A 23,420-nucleotide genomic window follows, 5' to 3' on the forward strand; every position below is an offset into this window, starting at 1 on the left:
CGTTATAGAAAAAGGTCACTAATTGTAAGTTTTAGCGACAATTTATAAATCGGGAATAAAAAGTCACTAATTATTAATTTTTAATGACATATGCAAAAAATTATCACAAAAAACGACGATTTTACTAAAACTTATTTCAATAAGACTTGATGAGAATTAAATCTAACTATTAGAATATATTAATAGTTTACCTTTATAATAAGTAAGTAGTTTATCTTTATAATAATTAAGTAGTCTAAATTTTTATTGTATTAGTATGACTCCACCCATGCACAAGTTGAACTTGCTCCCGATGTACCCATGCACATAGCGAACACTACAGGAAATGTGGGTTTTGACGACGTTTATTTGACGGCGTTTTATTAAACGCCATGTTTTATAATATTCGACGGCGTTTTTTAAACGTCATTTTTTAAAAATATTAAAACGGTACCGTTTCAATAACAGAAGGCGTCTTAAAAGCGCCTTCAAATGTCCTCTCTCTTTCTCCCTTAAATGGGCGAGCCTCTGAAGCCCTAATCTCTCAATCACTCATTTTGTGGCCCTAATCTTTTACTCAATCACTCTCTGGTTCGCTCTCTCTCTCTCTCTCAACCCTTTCAATGAATCGATTCATCTCAATGGATCAATTCATCTCAGAATGATACAGTCTCGGTGATTCATCTTGGCTATTTCGATTTTGATTTCGAAGTTCATCTTATTTGGAATCCTCACGGCTTCAAATCTCGCCTCTTTCAACCCTCTCTAAGCCCTTATCATTCTCACAGATTCATCTTTGAGATTCTGAGCGATTTCGATTTCGAATCTCCACCGCCAGCACCGTCTGCACCGGCTCGATTTCTCTGATTTCGATTTCATCTGAATCTCTGATTTCGATTTTGATTTCGAAGCTCCACCGCCACCACCATCTGCACCAGCGAGGTACCGATTTCTCTGTCTCTCACATGCTCTTCCTTCCGTCTCTCTCGATTTGGTTATTGAAATTGAAATTGTAACCAAGAACTATGAAATTGAAATTGATCGATCTATGATTCCAGTTAAAAGAAAAAATCGATACGTGACTCAAGATTATAATTTTTATTTATTTATTTATTTATTTTTTCAATTGTTGTTTCTTCTTTTGTTTTCTTTCTCGTTTCTTTTTTGGGGGGTTGGCGTTTTGATATTTTTGTGGATTTTGTTCTTTAGGGCCTTCAATCTCTGTGAGAAGAGCAGCATCATAATTTTGAATAAAGAGGTACCCTCTCTCTCTCTCTCTCTCTCTCTCTCTCTCTCTCTCTCTTCCATGATCATCAGTGTTTTGTATGTATTTTGTTTGTGCATGTGAAATTTGTGTGTATATGTCAAGGATTGGATACATTTTTTTCTGTTGTACGTTTGATTTAGTGAACATACAATATTTGAAGCATGTAATTTTGGTCAAAGATTGGCTATTCCTTTTCTTTTTTATATTTTTTTTTCCCTTTTCTTGGTGTTCTTGAATTGTCTCAAAGAGAGCCATTTGCAGATTTAATGGCTTAAATTGATGCCCCTTCCATCTTCGAAGTTTTTTTTTTTTTTGAATTGGCCCTCCATTTTTAAAGTTGATCAAACATCCATATTACAATTCAAAGGATTCTGAAGAGTGAAGAGTAATGATGTGGAGATGATCTTTGTTTATGAAATGAGTCAATTAACTCATATAAGGCCACTATAGGACATCAATAATCAAACCTATTTGGATATTTGTCCTGTTTTAAGTTATTTGGGCAATGACTTTATGTTACAGGGCAATCTTTTGTTTGTATGTTGTAATGGCCAGTGCAATTTGATGCATCAAATTCCATTTTCTTATTTAAACGTCTTTTTAAAGGAGCTTGTGTTATGATCCCATCATCCCACATCAAAACACAAGAGGCCTTGTGAATATAGGTTCGTTTGGACCCCCCCTGCATGATTAAAACATGCTAATAGAGTCAATTCATTTTCAAACTAGCACAATACATTGCATGATTAAAAAGGAGTGCCAAAGAAAATAATTATTTCTGAAGGGTAAATAGTACTAAAGTAAATGAACTATGTAAGAAGCAGACCCACATTTTGAAGTTTCAATGGCCACATGTTGAACTTGCATACTACGAAATTAGTACTATTTAATTCAAGTCTACTGTCTGTGGTTCAAATTACCTCAAAGTTTACTGTCTCCTGTTCTCTTTATATCCATGTGTGACAATAATTCAAGTCATATAATAAATATTTAATTAACAAAACCATATTTTTTGAAGTCTTGAACTATTACAGGTTTGTACTCTTTCAAGCCTACTCATATGTGCTCTCTACTTTAGTCAAGCAGTATGAGTTTTAATTGTTGAAACTAAGCTCTTCACTGTTAACATGTTATAATGAAAAGATAAGTGATTTCTAAAATGGGTTTAAGCGGCGTTTTTTTAACGGCGTTTTTTTAAACGCCACGTTTATTAATATTTAACAACGTTTTATAAATACGTCGCATATTCCTGTTCTCTTTATATCCATGTGTTATTTCCAGGCCTCGCTAAACTGCTCTCTTTGTTGAGCCCTATCCCTTTGCGTGAGTATCTATTCTACTTCTGGATTAGTTTATACAAGAATCTTTGTGTATGTACTGTTTTGTTAATCCAAAGTTGAATCTATGGTGTGGATTAGATTTGGAATAAAGCTGTAAAGTTTGTAACATTTTGTGCAAAAATCTTGGTGGGATCTATAGATTAGGATTGCTTAAATTGGATTTGTTTCTTATAATGGAAGTCTGGCACTGTGCTCTAGTATGGGGTTTAGTTATAATTTGTTTGTTTCTCCAATTACATTGGTAGCTTAAGGTCATTTAACAGTAAATTGTAGTCGTGTACGTGACTTGGTCAGCTTTCTAACTTAGCTGTTGTTTGATGTGTGGAGTTATAACATCAACTATAACTCTGATAGGTCTTTTGTAGCCTGACTTGGTTTCATTAACCTCTCTCCTGCTTTCTGTTGAATTTGCAGTTACGTGTCCGGGTATAAAAATTGGTTCCAGAATTTTATTAGATATCTACGGGAAATAGGAAATGAGGTAAATTCCAGAGGTTCTGGTATTTTATACACAAATATATCCTTCATTTTCAGTGGACTGCTAATGTTACATTATTTTCTAGATGTAGTGATCATGTGACAATGGCTTATCTGGACCTGTTCCAGACAATGGCTCGTTTTGACTATTCACTCCCATCAGGTTTCTTGTTAGAGAGAATGTTGTTCTGTAGTGTCCTTGTCCTTGAATGATTGATGCAAAATGCTATGCTAATTTTTTGTGTACCTTCTGCAGTTTTGCCAGTTTTTCCACCATCAACAATCTCCTCTCCAAGTAATGTCTGTTATTGTGGCTGATACTGCTATTTATTGTTTGGCTCAATGAATTTTACTTTGGTTTTTCTTCCCATTTGGTCATCATGGACAAAGAAAACTTTTCTATGCTACTATTATTTTCTGGAAGCAGTCTATTAGCTGCACAGAATTAAGAATTAGTTTGCCAATGTTACCCCAAGTGGTGTGATTTAATGCCCACTAACTTTATTTGAAGTACCTAATAGTTAATAGGATTTAAAGTATGAGGTCCAATGTTTGGTCTAGGAAGAGCTATAAATTGAGTTATAACTGCTTAATCCACTCTTACATTAGGGAAAAGAAAAAAAACTATCCATGTTTAAATGCCTAAGTCGATTAATTTTCATCCACCATATCTCTCAATTCTGTCCTTGAAAAAAAACTATCCATGTTTGGTCTAGAAGGTATTTGTGCATGTGCCTTCAGAAATTGCCGCTCATGAAATTGAGGAAATTGGTATGCCACTTGGGATAGAAACCTGAAATAGATGCTCTCTCTCTTTCTCTCTCCTGCATCTTCTTTTTCTTTTTTCTGAGCATCTACTCTCATTCTTTGTTGATTTTAAAGAAGATGCCAAGTTGCCAACTTACTTAGTGCCTCTAAAAAATTCACATGTATGATATATGTGCATATTATCTTGTTTTTGTATCAGCTTCATCTTTAATTTCTACTGGCTTCTTTATTCAACAGGGTTGAGCACTTGCTGAGGGATGTGAAGGATACAACCATTAGCACCCTTGCAATAGAGGTATTCTTTCTTTACTGTTCTGGTTTCCTTTTCAATTGGACTATTGAAGACAAAGGAGAAGAAGAAGAAAGATAAAATAAACTTTGTTCTCTTTGTCCGTTGCAGGTGACTGGGAAACTTGCAGCCCTTAAGGGGTTGGATGCACGACTTCAAGAGCTATGCAGTTATCTTGACCTTGGTATTGATGGGAAGCTTCCATTGAACCATGAGATTCTAATAATTTCAAATCATTCACTTGCTTTAACTACTCATGCCATGGATGTGGGAGCATCAACTCCATTCCCATGGACTTTTGAGGAGCAGGAGAAATTGTTGATGAGTTACAACATAGCTAGGATAAGAGATAAAAGAAGAATAAAAGTGCATAATATCGGACACTTTATTGACACTTCTTGAATCCTTCATGTCTTGTGTTTTGAATCTTTTCATAATAACAATGTTTTACATTCTTCATAACACTACTTATATACTCTAAATATGTTTTGAAACCTTTATTAGATAAATACATCATGTGTGCTCCCTTGATTTGCACACACAATTTTGATTTGCTAATTGAAAGAAGGTGCAAGGGATATAATGGACAGAACTTGTGCTGACTTACCATGGCAAGTTTAGCTTGAAGTTGATGGGAAAGACATCCCAATCCCAAAGGTACTTCAACTCAAATAACCTAAGATCTTTATTGTTATTGTTGTTTTAAATTATTATTACTATTGTTATTTCATATTTTTAAATTTTTTCCTTTTAACTTTTCCTCCAGGATGCTGAGGGGTTTGATTGTGCTCAACATAGACAGCTATATGAGTGGAGTTGATCTTTGGTAGGAAAAGGATTTGTGTGTGAATGTGGTTATTGCATATGAGATTATGAATATCAAGTTGGCTTAAATGCCCAGATTCCTATTTTGTCTCAAATAGAGGGGCATCCTATTTTGGTGGCTCCTTAATGTTGTTTAAATGATTTGTGTGTGAATGTTTTTTTTTTTTTGGTGGCTCCTTAATGTTTTTTTCCAAATAAGGGAAAGAATAAGAAAGACCACCCAAAATATTGATTTGATGGCATTTCTTTTGTTGACAACAACTTGCTGTTCCTCAGTGTGTTTGGTTGAGAGTTTTCCTTGTTAATTTTTTTTTTATTGCCTTTTGCTTCACCCCCTGAAAAAGAGAGGGTTGTATTCCAAGGGTTTTTAATGCTTTCCTTCTACAAGTATTTTTACTTGAGCCATTGATCTTTTGGCTTTATTTGTGTGGTATAACTTTTGGTCTATCGTTCAGACAATCATCTTCCCAATCAACATTAGTCTATTCATGTATTTTTTTAACATGAGGACAAATGTTGATTTTCCGTTTGAGATATTTGATTTTTCGTTTTTCATTGATGTGAGATTTTTAATTTTTTTTAATTAAACCAGGTTGTTAGGCTCTGTGCAAAATCAAGGGAAGTTCTCCCGTAGAGCATTTAACTCTTCACTATCAGGTTTGTTTACTTGTTAATTGGTCACCAGCCCATAGAACATTTTTCCTTCTTTAAAATGCCACCAGCCCATAGAACATTTTTCTCTCTAACTTGTCTCTTTTCTCACTATCAGGTTTCTTTAAAATTCCAGTTTGCAGGATTATTTTTCAGTTGAGTGGTTTTCAACTTTTCGAAAAACATGCCAAGTCATCCTTTCCAATGTTGTTCTGTATTGTGTTTTAGCTGAATTATGTTTTGGTTGCTAATTCGTATATATCTTGTTGTTTTCTTCTTTCAAATTTGTCATGACAACCATTGCATGGGACTTTGTGTATGTTTTTTTGTCTGTGTGGATAATAAAATTATTATTTAACGCATCAGAAATTCTGCCTTGCAACTAACCCGACTAAAGTGTTTTTTTATGTTTATGGGTGGGTGCATATTTAAACTTGGAATGATATCTGTTGTGACCTGGATTTGCGTTAATGGAGCTTTCCTTTTACATATACAGGAGAATTATCTCAGGTGCTATTGTGACCTCGTTTCTTGCTCAAAATTTAAGACCATTTGACCATCCCTCTTGGATGATGCAGTTTTAGAGAGGATCTTTTGATCATGCAGAAAATTTTGTCAAACGAGTCCCTTTCTTTTAATATGACTGATTGGTAAGTGCCCCCTCAAATCATTTGTTATGGTGGATCTATTATTAATGTAGTTTATTTATGGATTCTTACCCCCCCCCCCCAAAAAAAAAAAAAAAAAAAAAGAAGGAAAAAAAAAGATAGCAGTTTATGTACGGATGTATGTTTATCATGTTTTGTCTAAGAGTAGTTATGCTGTGTTTCTTTCGGATCATTGCACAGCTTCTTTCAGAACGGCTTATTCCGTTTGTTGCTCTTGATGTGAGAAGGTATGCTTCCATCACAGTGAATTGATTTTCCTGGAATAAAGTCAACTTTGGGGGCTTAGAGAAAGAACAACTTGTTGATTGAATATTCTGCTGAAAATCTTAGTCATATGAGTCTGGGCTGTGAGTTTTCTAGCTAGTTCCTTTTGGGTAATCTATGACATTTTGAAGACCAATTTCACGTAATTCTATCTTAGGGGTATGCCTTCTTTGTTTTTTTATGATGTCCATTTTTTATGATAAGATCTAGTTTCTTGCTAAGAAAAACAGAAAAAAAAAAACAATAGACAGATTTTCTGATTGATTTCAACTCAAGTCTCTGAAGTGAATATCCAGCCTTTGGTTCCATGTTTTTCTATATTTACTTCATATTCCCTGAACCATCTATGTGAACATTTTAACATAAATGCAAATTGGAAAAGGGAAAAATTAAATGTAAAAATCCATATTCTCTGCCTCGTCCATGACTTATTAAAAATCCATATGCTTGTGAGAATATTTTACAGCAGCATCCAGATAACTGATTTTAGATTTTCCATATAATATATATATGTATGGTTTGATTTGTGTTCTCATTCTCAGATTGCATAAGAGTATCCTTATTGTATGATTTTTAACCCTCAAGATAAAAGATGGAAATGCTGAAACACTCTATCCTAGATCATCCTTTGCCATCAATTGTACTGGTAAAGGTTTATTTACATACATTTCTTTTGAGTGCACTATTTTTGTTCACTTCAAGGTGGTTTTGAATTTGTCAAGGCAGCATAGGAACTCAAAACATGTGAATTTGGATACTATTTTATCACCATCAGTTCTTACTAAGTCCGGGGATTTTTTTTTTGTCAACAGGAAAAGAAGTTGGAAGAAGAGGATGAAGCCTTCAACTTGCTTACCAGTGCTGTAAATTGCTTCCCAGTGCTGTGAAGAGTACATGATTAGTCTTGCAATTGTATTGTATAGCATACAGTTGATTCCCCCCCCCCCCCTTCTTTTTATGCTAGACATTCATCCATGCAATTTAAATATCTTGATTTTTTTTGTGCCAATTTGTTTTGTGCCGAGCTGTAAAGGGTACATGATTGATCTTTTTTTTCCCCTTTTTTTTTTGTGTTGATTTGTTTTGTAATAACTTTCAACTTATCACTAGGCACTAGTTTAACTTTATTTCATCTTGGAATTGAAATATTTTTGTTTATTGAGAAGCATGAATTGATCTAGTATTATGTTTACCTAAATTTAGTTAATATATTGAATATTTTTTCATCTTTATTATAGGTAATTTGTTTTAGTTAAATTTCACAGAATTAGCACAATTTAAAAAAAAAAAAAAATTGAAGCTATGATGGCGTTTTCAAACGTCACTATAGATGATGTCGACGGTTATATTTTTAAAATAAAAAGATCTACCACGACGTTTTCAAAACGTCGCTAAATATTGCGTGACGTCAATGTACCGTTATGCAGCATATTTAGCAGCGTTTTTTAAAACGCCGCCTATAATAAATATAGCGACGCTTTTAAAGCGTCATCAAGTTATAGCGACGGCCGCATCTTCGACGTTTGGTAATAAACGTCACAAAAACAATTAGCGGCGTTTTTGATATCTATAGCGGCGTTTTTTAAATGCCGCTAAAAACCCAATTTCCAGCGGTGGAAGTGGCACCCATGCACTTATTAAACTTGCACACATGCATGTGTATTTGCACTAATGCACAGGTTGGACTTGCACCCGAGCACATAGTGGATCTGTACCCATACACAAAGTATGCACAAAGTGGATTTGCACCCATGCACAAGTTGAACATGCACCTGAGACCACATAGTGAACTTACACCCATACATAGAGTAGACTTGTGGCACCATTGCACAAGCTAGATTTGCACCCGAATACAAATTGTATTATTTTTTAATATTTTTTTTCAACTAATTTATATTTTATCTGCTGATGTTTACTTTTTTTCAAATAAAGGCCCTGTTTAGTAGGACTTATTTTCAACTTATTTTAGTTTTTAACTTAATTTAAGCTATTTTGATATATTTGATTCAGCTTAATAATACAGTTTATACCTTCTTGTAAGTCAAAAATCAACTTATTATTTAAGTGGGGGAGGAGAAACTTAATTTATAAGTCAAAAATCAGCTTATGTTCACAGTTATAAGGTATAAACTGTTAAGTTATAAATTATAATCACTTTCTCACAGTTCTACCAAACGGGGCCAAAATATAAATTAGTTAAAAAAACAATGCAACTTGTGCATGATACAAATCCAATATGCGCATGGGTGCAAGTCTAATATTTGTGTTATGCAAGTCTAACATTTGGGGTAAATTTTAGCATCTCACTTAAATTATTTTTATTTTAAAAATATATAAATTAATAAAACAATTTAGGCGCATTTGGGTCAATTTCTTTTATGTTTTTTTCCTTTCAAAAAATTAAAAAATCATTTGGTAAATAAAATGAAATATATATATATTTTTTTTGGAATGAAGATAAGAATTTCCAAAACATAATTTTTGTGTGTTTATTTTCATTAGATTAATTTTTATATTTAAAAAATAATAATTTGAAAACATAACAAAATAGTGTAATTACTTTTTATTTATTTTATTTTTTTATTAAATATATTTAATAGTATCATTTGAAAAGATATTGGTGATATCTTTTCAAATGATACTATTTTTAAAAAAATTAAATTTATATATTAAAATTTACGGTCCAATTTGTTTCCAGTTAGAGATCAAGACTGGACCGTCCATTCCGGCCTATGGGCTCATTTTTTGGCACCGTTTCAAAAATTTGAACTGTTCAATATGTAAAACTTGTCAAGTAATATATCCTAATAAAAAATCATGTCGATCGGATATCGATAGGTATTTGATTAGATCAGTTTTGTTTAAAAAAAAATGAACGGTGAAAAAATAAACAGTTGATAGAAATTTGATCCGATCAAATAGCAATCGATATCCGATCAACGTGATTTTTTTACAAGAATATAATAATCGACAAGTTCTACACATTAACGGTTCGGATTATCGAAAAAGGACCCAAAATGGAGCCCACAAGTAGGACTAGACGGTCCAGTCTTGAAGACAAGTTAGTCCCTAAAATTTATATGATAAAATAAGGTAAAATGATCAGGATTAAAACAAATTTTTATTTTTTTAATTATTAGAAATGTGAGGGGTGTAGTAAGTGTGTGAGAGAGGAATAGAGAGAGCCGTGTGAGTATGGGATGTGGGGATGCTGTTGCGTGGATTGCGCAGTAGCGATTGCTGTGCGGCAAAATGAGCCTATTTCGGAGTCCATTTTAATAATCTAAACCGTTCATATTTTAGAATACATTAAGTAGAATATGTCTATAAAAAGTCAAGTTAATTGGATATCGTTTACCCATTCATCCACTAACATTTATATCTACAAAAATAAATAATAATTGTGATTTACAATATTAAAATGAATACAAATGTGAGTGGATGAATAGGTAAACGATATCCGATTAACTTGATTTTTTACAAGTATATTCTACTTGATATATTCTAAAAAATAAACGGTCCGGATTCAGCAAATAGGTCCCGAAATGGGTCCATTGTGCCACACAGCAACCGTTGTTGTGCAGTCCGTTCAACAGCCTCCTCATTTCCGTGAGTATGTGCGTGTCAGAGAGAGAGAGAGAGAGAGAGAGAGAGAGTGTGTGTGTGTGTGTGTGTGTGTGTGTGTGTGTGTGTTGTGTTGTCTCAGCGAATTAAAAGTGAGAAAAAAGATGCATGATTTTTAAAAGGTAAATTATAAACGGTTCGGATTCTGCAAATAGGTCCCGAAATGGGTCCATTGTGCCACACAGCAACCGTTGCTGTGCAGTCCGTTCAGCAGCCTCCTCACTTCCGTGAGTATGTGCATGTGTCACAGAGAGAGAGAGAGAGAGAGTGTGTTGTGTTGTCTCAGCGGATTAAAAGTGAGAAAAAAGATGCATGATTTTAAAAAGGTAAATTATTCAAAGATTCTAATTATTAGACTTAAATCTCGTTTAGAAATGCATTATTTTAATATTTTTTTTAATTCTTTATAAAAAAATATATAAAAAAATAGAGAGTGATATGATAATTTATACTGAGTTTTTGGCTAAAATATTTAATACTCAAACGAGGCATTAATTCTCATTAAATCATATTGAAAGTTTAGTTCTAATAAAATTGTCGTTAAAAATATTTTTTGGTGCTATTTTTTTGCATATATCATTAAAAATTGATAATTAATTACTTTTTTGTCATATTTTTTTATTAATTGTTGCTAAACCTTATAATTAGTAATTTTTTATGTGACGAATTTTTTAAATTATCGATAAAAGTTAAAAACCTGTGATGATTTTTTAAAATTGTCGCTAACTTATAATTAGTGACGTTTTATATGATAAAATTTTCAAACTATCGCTTAAAATTAACAATTAGTAACATTTTTTAATAATATTTGATGAAAAACTTCGTTAATTATTATAGGACCTATTAGACAATAAGTTTACTAATTAAAATTTACACGTAAGTTTTCTAAGTAAATTATAAATGTGTTGGAAGTTTTCAATGAATAATGTACAAAGATTATAATTGGGGTGTATTATGAAGCTCTAATGTTGATCACCCAATCTCATATTTTTTTTAATGTAAATTATAAACACACTTTTTTTTATAAAAAAAATTATTTAAAATATGAATTGTTATAATTTTAAAAATTATATCACGTTCTTTCAAATTTTTAATGGCATAACAAATGAACTCTTTTATTAATAATTCATCTAACAATTTTTCATGATGTCGTAAATATATTTTAATGGACAATTTTGATAATTTTATTGTTACATAGTAGAATAATTAGAAATTTCATTTTTTTTAATTCTAATTCTATTAAATAAAAAATTATAATAAAGGAACATTTATAATTTCTAGAATTATAGGAGACAATTTATATTTTTAACAATTTCAAGGAATATATTTGTAATTTATCTTATTTTTTAATAGAAGGAACTTGAAATTAAATAAAAAAAAAGGGAAAAAAAAGTAAAACATAAGTCTATTAGAGTATCTCCAATTGACTATTTAAATACATCTTGTTAGCTAATATAACTACTATAATCATATTTAAGACCTCGTTTAGAAACACACTATTTTAATAATTTTTTAGTTTTTTTTGACTAAAATATGAGGTAAAAAAAAAGTTAGTATGTTTAGAATGATTTTTTAATTTTTTACGAAAAGATGTGCAAAAAATAGAAAGAAAAAGAAATTTTTGACTTTTGATATATGTTATAAGTTTTTTTATTTTTTTAGTAATTTTTTGAATTTTAAGCTAAAAGTGTTGCATGCCAAACGAGACCCACGTCACTCAAAATGACTAGCTACTTATAATAGCTATTTTAATAATAAAAAATAATAAAATATTAGTTACATTTGAAGGGTCTTAGAGCATCTCCAACGGTTCACCAAATTTTTCACCAAATCTGAGTAAAAAAATCACCATTTTCCCAATTTAGTACCAGATGTTCCAACGGTTCACCTTTCACCAAATCTGTCCCGGGACAACCGGTTGGTCGACCGGTGAGGGGAATTTTTTTTTTTTTTTTTTTTGAATTGTTTGAACTAGAAATGTTGAATTGTTTGAACTCTTTCTGGGACAACCGGTTGGTCGACCGGTAAGCCAAATTTTTTTTTTTTTGAATTGTTTGAATCAGAAATGTTGAACTGTTTGAACTTTTTCATGGACAACCGGTTGGTCAACTGGCTGGTCGACCGGTTCGTCTCCCTCCAACGGTCATGTACAATGTTTTGGTGAAATGCGAAGCCTGTCCTCAGTTTGATGAATCGTTCAGTGAAATCTCATTTTGATATCGATTTGGTGCAACCGTTGAAGCACCAAACAGTAACTTTTTCATCAAAATTTAAATTTGATATCAAGTTTGGTGAACCGTTGGAGATGGTCTTATAAGACTATTGAAACAGTAAAATAAAGAGTAAAGTTAATAAAAATAAAGTTAGAATATAATTTGTAAAATAAAGAGTGAAGTTAGAATATATAATAAAAAATAAATTAAGCAAAATAAAAGAAATATATTTTTATATTTTAATTAAATAAAAAAATATGATTAAACTTGCTCTTAATAATTAAAAGAGGGAATCACATCTCAATGAGAAAAAAAAAAAATTTACACAAATATAGAGAGGTGTAAGTTACACTTATACCCCATAATCTTTCACTTGCACTTCATTACAAAATTATTTACACCCTATATATTTTTATAATTTTTTTATCTGTCCCATTGTGTTAAAATTTTCCCTAATTAAAATTTATATTCTTAGTCTTGTTTGGTTTGGTTTTGGGAGATAAATTTTCAAAAAAAAATATTGGGAAAAAGTTAAGAAATTTTTTTGGTTTGTTTAGTTATATATTTTGGAAATAATTTTAGAGTATGAGAGTTTGAGATAATTTGATATTTTGTTATAGTTGAGTAGATGTGTGCAAGAGAAAAAATAATTAAGAAAGAGAGAGGAGAGAGAGAGAAAAAGTGATTGATTAATATATAGAAGATAGAAAGTGATTTTATTTTATTTTTTAAATCAATAAACCAAACAAAATTTAAAAAAAAATTCAAAATTTATTTTTCAAAATCAAACCAAACAAGACGGTTAATTTTAGTTTTTTTAATGAAGGATGTGGATGACAGTTAATCTTTCACTGTTGGTCATTCACTTTCCCTCCGGACGAAGCGGGGTTCAATGCGGGTGTTTGGATAGAATATTGGGTTAAAACAATTAAAAAATTTCTACTAAGGTCAAGTTTGGCTATCCTAAATAAGTATGTACTTTTTATTTTTTTATTTTTTTCCATCACATCATCTCTGTACTTTTCTGAACATCTTTTCGTAAAAAGACAAAAATTACACTTATTTAGGTCATCCCAAACAACCCTAAGTGGTTTTTTGGCATGTACTAATATTATTCTATTTACGTTATAATTATCTTATTTAAGTCATATCACTTCTCTATCACATCATTTTAAATCTAACTCATATTTCACGTTTTATCATAAAAAGTCAAAAAATATACTAATTTAGCATTTACCAAACAATCTCTAAGTGAACTTATCAATTAATAAATTTTATAATAATTAATGATATTTTTCATTATATATTATAAAAAAAAGTCATTAATTGTTAATTTTCAGCAATAATTTAAAAATTTTGTTATAAAAAATGTCATTAATTATAAGTTTTAGGAGCAGTTTAAAAAAAATATAACAAAAAAAGTTACTAATTTTTAATTTTCAGCCACAGTTTCAAAAATTTATCACAGAAAAATGTCATTAATTGTAAATTTTAGTGACAATTTATAAAACCGTGACAAAAAAGTCATTAATTATCAATTTTAACGACATAAATAAAAAATCATTATAAAATATTATTTTAACAATAATTATATTAAAACATATTTTTAATAAAACTTTATAATAAATCCAACTATTAATATCTATTACTAGTTTACTCTTTATTTAGCACCTCCCAGATCAGTGTCTTTTTACTTGGAAGTCATCGATTGACATCAAACAATCAAGTTGCCAACATCATTAAAATTGCAGGGGCCAAGCCAAGAAACAAGCAATGCCATCCGTTAAAAGTGCAGGGGCCAATCCAGAAAAACATGTATATTAATTTTGAAAGTAACATAACATATATATATATATATATATATATACTAGCGGTTGGGCACACACGATGTGTGTGCAAATTAAATAAATAGGAATAAAAGAAAATAATAATGAAATTAATATTATAATGTGTACTTAACTTAAGTGGTATGAGTCCTCATACTTAAACCTATGGTCATGGGTTCAAGCCTTGCCCATCTCTTTGTTTAACTTTTTTTAAAAAAATAAAAAAACACTGCCACATGGCATGAGGAGAATAAAGCAAGTTTCAGGACACCATATTATGTGTTCACTTTATAATAGTAAAGATATATAATGTTAAAAACAGTCCTTAGAATTATTGTTAATACAATAAGTTTGGAAACTCGTACTTATCTATTCATATTTTTCTGAATGAATGATTGTGTAGTGAAGATTAAACTTATATAATGTAGAGTTAATATACAGAATAAATTTAAATCACAAAATGATAATTCTAGATAATTTATGAATAATTAAGTTTAAATTCGTAATATTACTAATTAAAATTATAATTTTTTTTAATAATTTTTACTTGCTAAAGAGAACTCTTAAATTATCATTCCATAGGAAACAGTAACTTTTGTATAGTACATGCTTGGTTTTTGTCTTCTTTTATCGAGAGTAGGGTTGAGTAAGGAATTCGTAAAATTCACAAATCCATTTGGTCTAGTCCAAGTTTAGAATGATTTTTTAAATTCGTAATTTTGTTCTAAATTAAAAATTGAGGAATCGTGTTTCACGGATCAGTTCAAGATTACATTTTGTAGTTTCAAATTGAAACTAATTCGGACCGTATCACCCGTGATACATACTATCATAGCTCTTATATATATATATATATAACCAATTCTGCTATATATTGATGTTGCTCTGCCGCTACTATGCAGTTTTGTTGTTATTGTTGTGCTTTCTATAGTTTTAGTTTTGTAATAGTCTAATGGTGGAACTAGTTTCAATTTATTTTCTTTGAAATTGGTGATGGTTGCTGTTATCGTGGAACTAGATATTATGTTTGTTTAAATTAATGATCGAACAATATGCTTATTTATGTTTTAAAAAATTATGAAATGAAAATGTTATATGATTTTTCTTTGTTAATAGATTATGTGAATCCGTGGTTTCAAAACGAGCCGAATCGTGTTTAAATGGTCTGATTCGAATTGGTTCCACGATTTAAATAAATTAAATTGATTCTAATTTTTATAAAACCATAAATAACGAATTAATTCTAATTTCATCACAAACTAAATTAATCTGGATCATGATCACCTCTAACAGAGATTACTCTTTGGTGTGTTGCTTGCTTCTGGAGCTGTCCATTTATGAAATGCTAAAATGCTGTCCTTTTATCTAGATGCAGATCTATGCAGGGACTGCCGGTGGCCATGGCCCTCCTGGAAAATTACATTTGTACTTCCATATTTTATGATACAGCAATGATAGAGAGCCCGAATTTCCCAGGCTCAAATTGGCCAAAACGACGTCGTTTTGGACACAAAACGACGCAAAACGACGCCGTTTTGGTCAATTCGAGCCATTTGAGCCGCGAATATTGTGGCCACCAAACATTTTTCTTTATGATATTTGTAAAATATATAATATGATCAACCTTGCTTCATACACCTAGTGGGGTCGCGCCCCCAGTGACGTGGCGCGCCCCCACTGGTCGGAAATCAAAAAAAAAAAGAAAAAAAAGAAAAACTGTTTTTTCTGGACCAACCCCCAGCTGACACCTCACTGGGTGTCACCCCCAGCTGGGGGTAGGAAGCATTTTTCTAATATGATTAACTCCTCATTTTTTGAAAATAATTTTTCTAAATCTTTATTATATTAATTTTTCATAATATATGATGAGAAGTTCTCTAAATATTTTGCATGTTACTTAATAGCATTAATATAATCTAATCAATTATTTATGAAAATGTTACAAACCATAAAAATTCACTCTGAAAGTTATTCAAAAAATGAAGTGGATGGTGCAAAATTATATTGGTGAGATATGAGTCATACCATGATTTTAGTCCATATAGATGTACTACTATTCTGAGTACATTCTTGGATATTTTTTCTGTAAATGTAGAATTGTTGTTATTTATAAAGTTTATAAATATTAATTATTAAAATTATAAGTTTTTTCATGAATTTGTAATAATTTTGTGAAACTACCATTGTGTGATAATTTCACAAAAAATATACAATCATTTTAAATTTTAAATATATTAACAAGTGTCTATAAGACGTACATTAACAAGATCTGTTTGTCATGCTTTTGTCGTGCTTTCAAAATGTTTACATATTTTTGCTAAAAACTTTTATTGTGAATGAAAATTAACCCGATAGAAGTTGATACTTTTTGTTAGAAAGATGCCGCTCTTCATAGTATTTGTCAACCCTACATTAAGGGTTGATTTGGGATGATTTAAATAAGTGTACTTTTTGACTTTTTATGAAATATGGGTTGAGTTTGAAGTGATGTAATAGAGAGGTGATATGACTTAAATAAGATGGTGTGACTTAAATATGATAGTAATTTTTTGACTTTTTGACCTTTATAGGACATCCCAAACAAGGCTTAATTAGAAATGTTATAATCTTTTAGAATAGTCATGAATAATTTTTGCATAATTAAATAATCTATTTTAGTTCAACACTTAATATTTTGTTGTTGTTTAGCAAAAAGTTTTTAAATTGGCTCTTTTGAGTTGAGATTTTTTTAGCTTAGGATTAAAAAGTTTGTTTGGCTTGGTTTTTTGGATTTTTTAACTTTTGTGAGAAAAAAAATAAAATAATTATGATTTAGATGTGATATTTTGTCTTATTAACTTATTTAACATATTTTGTCTTTTGTGTTTTTTTTAATTCCAACTGACTTATTTAGCCTTAGCCAAAAGAAACTTGTCAAAGAGCTTTTCAATTTAAAAATTTCAACATTCAATTTTTAATTTTATCAAAAACCACCTAACAACACCCCTAAAAGTTATTTCTAATATTTGTTTTATATTTTTATATGAAATCTAAAATCTAAATATAGCATAACTATTTTTTTCCACAATCGTTTTCTCTAATTTATGAATCTATTGATGGACGTGAAGAAACTTGGACTATTCTCGATGCTGTTCTACATTTGGTGGTTGATTGGTTTACATCAAAGCGTCTCTCTCTCTCTTTTGCATGAGTGGTTATTTTGATGGACATTTATGAAGAAACTTGGTCAATGCTGTTCTACATTTGGTGGGTCATTGGTTTACATCAAGGTGTCTCTCTTCTCTCTTTAGCATGAGTGGTTATTGGATGGTTTTGAAACAATGCTCTATACTATTTAACGCACTACATTTGTCATTTTATTTTTTAAAAAATTAACAAAAAATATTAAATCATACTATTTTAACTAATAAAAATCAAATTAGAGTACCATATAAACATTTTCATACAAGACTTTACCTTGAGTTTAATTGAGACCCCACAAATGAACAATAGAATTAGTTCCCAAATTAGTTGGTGCAATGAGTTAAGAAACGAGTTTTAAAAAAAACCTAATCCAAAAGGACTAAATAATTTTCCCTTTTGTATTGTACGGGTCAAAAGGTGGGTCACTAATTAATTCCAAGAGGCCAACAATATTAGCCTTACATTTTGTTTTTAGGAGGAAATCTCTTCTCAGTGAGAAATGGGGTAAAAATTTACAAATGATATTTTTGGAGAAAAATGTTATATCGATGACACTACAAGAATCTTTTTAGAAATTATTGTGAGATAACTTATATTTATTGCAAGCTCAAAGTAATGTAAAGGACTTTGCAAAGACGAAGGGTCCAGGCATGAAGGCATAAAGAGGGATAACTTAGTCTAAACACATGCACATGGTCATTTAGTATATATTATATTTTTAATAAAATTTATTTAAATTTAAATAAATTCATGGAGTTACCGTTTTATTTATTAGGGCCAAAGCCGAACCGGATCCGATCAGAATTTAGACCCGGTATTCTAAGAATAGCCATGTCTATTCTATAGCATTTCTTCCCATGTAAAGAAGCAATTGTTCATTCTGATTAGTCACCCACGATTTTCCAAAAAGCCACTTGTTCACCTATATAAACAGCCCTTTGTTGCATTCATTCTGCACTGAATCATCTCGCCTTCTCTCTCCTCCCTACACTTCGTGTTTTTTTTTTTGAGTACTGTACTATGTTGGTTCGCCAGACTCGAAGATTGGAGTTCTGCATTCATGAGGTTTCCCGATTGTTGTACCCTAAAAGACGGACGTTCATTCAACTCATAAACACCATAATAATGGGCGAATTTCATTTCAAGGACATTGTATCAAATACAAGACTTGATCTCTTACTACCTTATTTTTCAAAATATAACATTCTGTCTATAAATTCATATATTGTCTACCAACAAAATGTATAAGATTCTTTTTCATATAAATTAAATTCACAATCTCACACTATAAAAAATGTTACATAACCATTAAGTTAAATATCCGCATTCCTAGTTGTTATCAGTTACAGACAAATAAGCATAAGATTGTCAAATATTTAGCACCTCCCATCATATCAGTGTCATGTTAGTTCAATCAAATTCATCAGCTGAGCGGAAACAATCAAGTGGCCAACATCCATTAAAAGTGGAGACCAAAACATTAACTTCGAAAGTGACATATTATATTATGCTATATATATATGGAGAATTTTATATATAACGCTTGCCACACAGGCTGAGGGTTATTGTGCCCCTCATGATCTCATAATAGGTGTGTTATTGTATTTTGGTACATATGTATTTTAAAATTTTTGTATCAAAAATTAATAAAACAAATTGATTGGAGATAATTGTTGATCATCGAAGATGGTGGCCTAAGGTAGTTGCCATCGGTAGGTGCTGTTGAAGTTGGTTATTGTCGATAGAAGGTGATTGAAGGAGGTCGCCAGTGATAATGGACAAAGTTGGAATGACTGGTGGTGGTGACGAGCTGTAGGTGGTGGCCGAAGGGGCTGTGAAGGAAAGGAATGAATGAAAATGTGCTTTTTTTTTTTTTTTTTTCTTTTGATTACAATAATTTAGTAAATTTTGGTTACTATTTGTAATTTTTTAAATACAAAAAGAGACGCAGAAAAAATTTTATTTACAATTTTATAAATTTTTGTAATTATAAACAGTAAAACATAAATACCAAATGGGCCCCATATTTAGATCTACTCAACTATAAACCCATTGATGTCCGGTTTGAAATTGAAGTTTAAGTTTAGGGTAAATTACAAACACTCCCTTGAGATTTGGTGAAAATATAGATTCTTCCCTGAAATTTGAGAAATTACATCCCGTCCCCTGAGGTTTATATTTCCATAACAAATTGTCCCTTGAAGTTTTTATTTTAATACAGATTCCCTCCTAATTTGTTATGCAAATTTGACCCTCAAGGAATAATTTATAATTTTTCAAACTTCAAAGGTAAATCTGTATTTTTATCAAATCTCGAAAAGAGCGTTTGTACGCCCTTAAGTTTTAATGTGAGACTGGGCAGGATTTGAGTTTGAGAAGTTTGTTTTTTATTTTGTACTAACAGTCCGGTCCATGGTGGTGCTCAGCCCGATCTATTATTGCCTACCCTTTCGTACAAAATGTTAACCACTTTTTAGACCAAGGCGGTCTGATGGCAGAGTAAAACTTCAATGCAACATCGATAAAACCTCAATGTGGTATTATTGTTCAATTATAAAACTAGTTCACTCAATTTTTTCTCCTGGTAGTGGTAATCAATCTCTCTGTTTTTGGTGTGTTGTAAAAAATTATGAGGTCTTGTGAGTAAGTTGCCAAGGTTTTATCTAGGAGATATCTTAGGTTTTGGGCTTGATGTTCTGCTTCGTCCCGTATATAATATTAGAGAATGATACATTAGGTGTTTGGTATGACTGTTAAAATATATTATATACTATAACTTAACGGATTATAAACTATAATTTTAGTCAGAAATTGTTAAGCTGTTTGGTGGAATTATTAGATTTTTAAGTTGTTAAGTAGTGTTTGGTAAATAAACTGTAAAATAACTTTTTGATGTATAAATGTCATTTTTATCCTTGTTAATTGTAAATTGAATTAACTTCTATTTTTTTATTATTCACTGCTAGTTCATATTTTCCATTAAAAAAAATTAATTCATAGTTCATTTGGTCATTTTCTATTTTTTTTTTAAATCTAAGAGTAATTAACATGCTCACAGCAGAAGCTGATAATTAGAAAGTAGGGGGTGAACAGTTTCTCATAATCAATTTTTTTGAATTAAAATAAGTTGGTAGAATAAAAAACTGTTTGAAATAACTTTAACCAAACAATCTCAAATAACTTTTTCAAAATTAAAATCTATAAGTTGACCAAAATAAACTACACCAAAAACCCAAATTATCTCGAGTTTGTGCTTTTGAAATTGGTCCAAAGGACCCCCCTCAGTATTGATTTTTGATTTAGAATACTTAAATGGTTGTGGAATTTACATCACATGAGACCTACACCTATATGAATATTATGTAAAATATTTGATATTTTTTTTTTTTGAATCTTTAGCATTTTTTTTTCTTGATTATAAAAAAAAATAAAAACTATAAGATATGGTGAGGTTTGCTAGATATATTCATAGCCAACAAGTCACAAGCACAATTAACAAAATTATTAGGTAGTTCTGAGTATATCATATGGTGCTTCTAATAAATGATGAATTGTAAAACTTAGTGGATGGTTTGTTCACTACTAAAATTTCAGTTTTTTGTGACGGTAAAATGCCGTCGCTAATGCTCCTAATGCCGTCACAATGGCAAATGACTTTTTGCGACGGCAAGAGGGGGGTCGCAACTGGGGCGTTGCAAAAGAATTTTTGCAACGGCTTTTGCGACGACATTTTTACTTTTTGCAACGGCACTTTGCAGTCGCTAATAATGTTTGAAATTTCTTAACTTTTTGTGACGGCACTATTTTATCGTCGCTAAAAATGTTATTTGAGTCGGCAAAAAATGCCGTCGCTAATAGTCCTTTTTTTTTTTTGCAACGGCAAGAACACTTTTTGCGACGGTGTGGTGCCATTGCAAAAAGTATTAAAAATATGATTTTTTTTTGCGATAGTGTACTGCCGTCGCAAAAAGTATTAAAAAATAATAAAATTTCAATTTTTTGTGACAGTTTAGTGCCGTCGCAAAAAGTAAAATCTATAACAAAATCAATAAAAATATTAAAATTTTCTATTTTTTGCGACGGTGTAGTGCCGTCACAAAAAAGAAAAAAACATCCTGTGATAAAATTATTAAAACTATTAAAATTTCTCCAAAATAATTGCATAATAATATAAAAATTCATGTATGAAAATAATAATTTCTTCATAATAAAATATTCTTCCATTCATAATTACACATCAACAAAATTATCTCACTACATAATGTTCCATAATACATATATAATGTTTAAATACATGATTTTGTTCATAATTCAAAATAACATAAACTAAAATTAAATGTTTTTCTCATCATTCTTCGTAGATAACAAAAACAAAAGTTAGCTACATTCTCCACAGGCATGCATTCCACAAGAAGCACACTCCTACACGGGAAATATCTGAAAAATAAAAATAAAAATAATTAATGACAATATAATTATGTGTTAATGTTAATTACAAAAAATATAAAAATTTAACTACTATAGTATCAAATACAACATTTTTTTTTATTAGTCATCAAAATTCCACATGGATAATTAAACATCTCAATCAAATACAAAAATAAAAATTTAACTACTATAGCATCAAGTACAAAAAAAATTATAAATTTTAATACTGTAACAAAAACTAATCACCATGTTTGATTCTTAAATCTTGACTTCAATTTTTAAAAAATTTTAAAACTTTTATTTGGTTATCTAAAAAATCAGAAAAAAAAAAAAATCAAAATTCAATTTTTTAGATGAAGTTGGGAAATAAATAAATATTTTCTATTTGACATAAAGTGATTAGATGGACAGAATAAATACTAAGGATTCTATTTGTCTTAACAGACTGTCAATTGTTTTGTTTATTACATCTTCATCAAACCAAACTTCTTTCCATTCGGTTGTTATGATAAGATTCTGCACTACTCTTGATGTGAGTTTTTTTTTTGGGATTAAACTTCATCATTTACATTGCCCAAAATCCAATATAAAAGAAAATTTGAATTTCATTTGCAAAATTCAAAAAAGTAAAATTAAACAATAGTCACCTCTAAAAAAATACTTGTTTTTTATTTTCCAAGCTAAACAAAGTTGAATGGAAAAATGAATTGAATGTGCAATGAGATGGATGGAAGGATTCCATTTCAGCAAAAATATAATAGTTTAATTCTGGAACTGAAAGTTTCGTTGAGGACGAGAAACAAAGTGACGATCTCCCAACTCTCAGCATAAGATATGTTTAATTTGGTGAACCAGTAAAGCTAGAAAGAAAACTACAAAAAAATAAAAGTAAAATTTTGGAGCATGCAAAGCGAGCGCATACCATTTGAGCTACATCCCCACTTGCCAATCATAAGTTTCATATGTTATCTGTCTTTGGTAATCTGAAAGTTTCCAAAACATCTCAGCACCGAGTAATAATCTCATCTTCCAAAAATACCATAGTGAAAACATGTCCAATTAACAACAAAGGTTCTATATCCTCAAATAAATGAATAATTTGATTGAATACACAACTATCTATTATTTTATAAAAGAATTAATTTCTTTAAAAATGTTGATCAATTAACATACCATTCAGAGACAGTCATTAAATTTATGCAGACATAAAATTTACAATAATACAAGTTTTATTGATCATGAATTTCAAATTTACGCATATCTCAAATCAACAATACTAGAAATCCAAAATTTACCTAAAAAATTAATAACTCAAATTTATTTTATATATAAACCTTACACTTCATCAATTCAATTTATACCACACAAACACATTCAAAATAAATTCAAAATCCAATCACAACCATATACCAAGATAATGTAGAAAATGTCAAGTCACAACCAAATCCTACTTGGGTCGTCTCTCAGGTCACAATCAAAAATACCCAAAATGATGATTCTTTAGAACAATTTTGTATCTGCCTTGGTTCCTTGCCCATATGATTTGATTCAAAAAGAGTATACCAAACAACACATTTTTTATCCCTTTTGGTTAGAATAAAAAAATTGCAAGTCGGAG

General features: G+C 30.4%; 2 long non-coding RNA genes across 3 annotated transcripts; both read left to right on the forward strand.

Moving 5' to 3' along the window:
- Window positions 1-314: 314 nt before the first annotated feature.
- On the forward strand, window positions 315-6,096 carry LOC114257377 (uncharacterized). 2 transcript variants are annotated; one of them, XR_014330517.1, is made up of 8 exons: window positions 315-921; window positions 1,189-1,237; window positions 3,001-3,067; window positions 3,150-3,226; window positions 3,320-3,358; window positions 4,069-4,126; window positions 4,232-4,777; window positions 4,887-6,096. It is a non-coding gene; the product is annotated as an uncharacterized LOC114257377 (long non-coding RNA). The 2 variants fall into 2 exon arrangements; XR_014330518.1 differs by lacking the exons at window positions 315-921; window positions 1,189-1,237 and adding an exon at window positions 2,492-2,569.
- A 162-nt stretch (window positions 6,097-6,258) lies between these two features.
- Window positions 6,259-7,720, forward strand: LOC145790994 (uncharacterized). Its single transcript, XR_014330516.1, has 2 exons — window positions 6,259-7,174; window positions 7,341-7,720. It is a non-coding gene; the product is annotated as an uncharacterized LOC145790994 (long non-coding RNA).
- Window positions 7,721-23,420: the final 15,700 nt, after the last annotated feature.

Source organism: Camellia sinensis, chromosome 5 (assembly GCF_055761805.1).
Source record: "Camellia sinensis isolate YWXY chromosome 5, ASM5576180v1, whole genome shotgun sequence".
NCBI classification, from domain to species: Eukaryota; Viridiplantae; Streptophyta; class Magnoliopsida; order Ericales; family Theaceae; genus Camellia; species Camellia sinensis.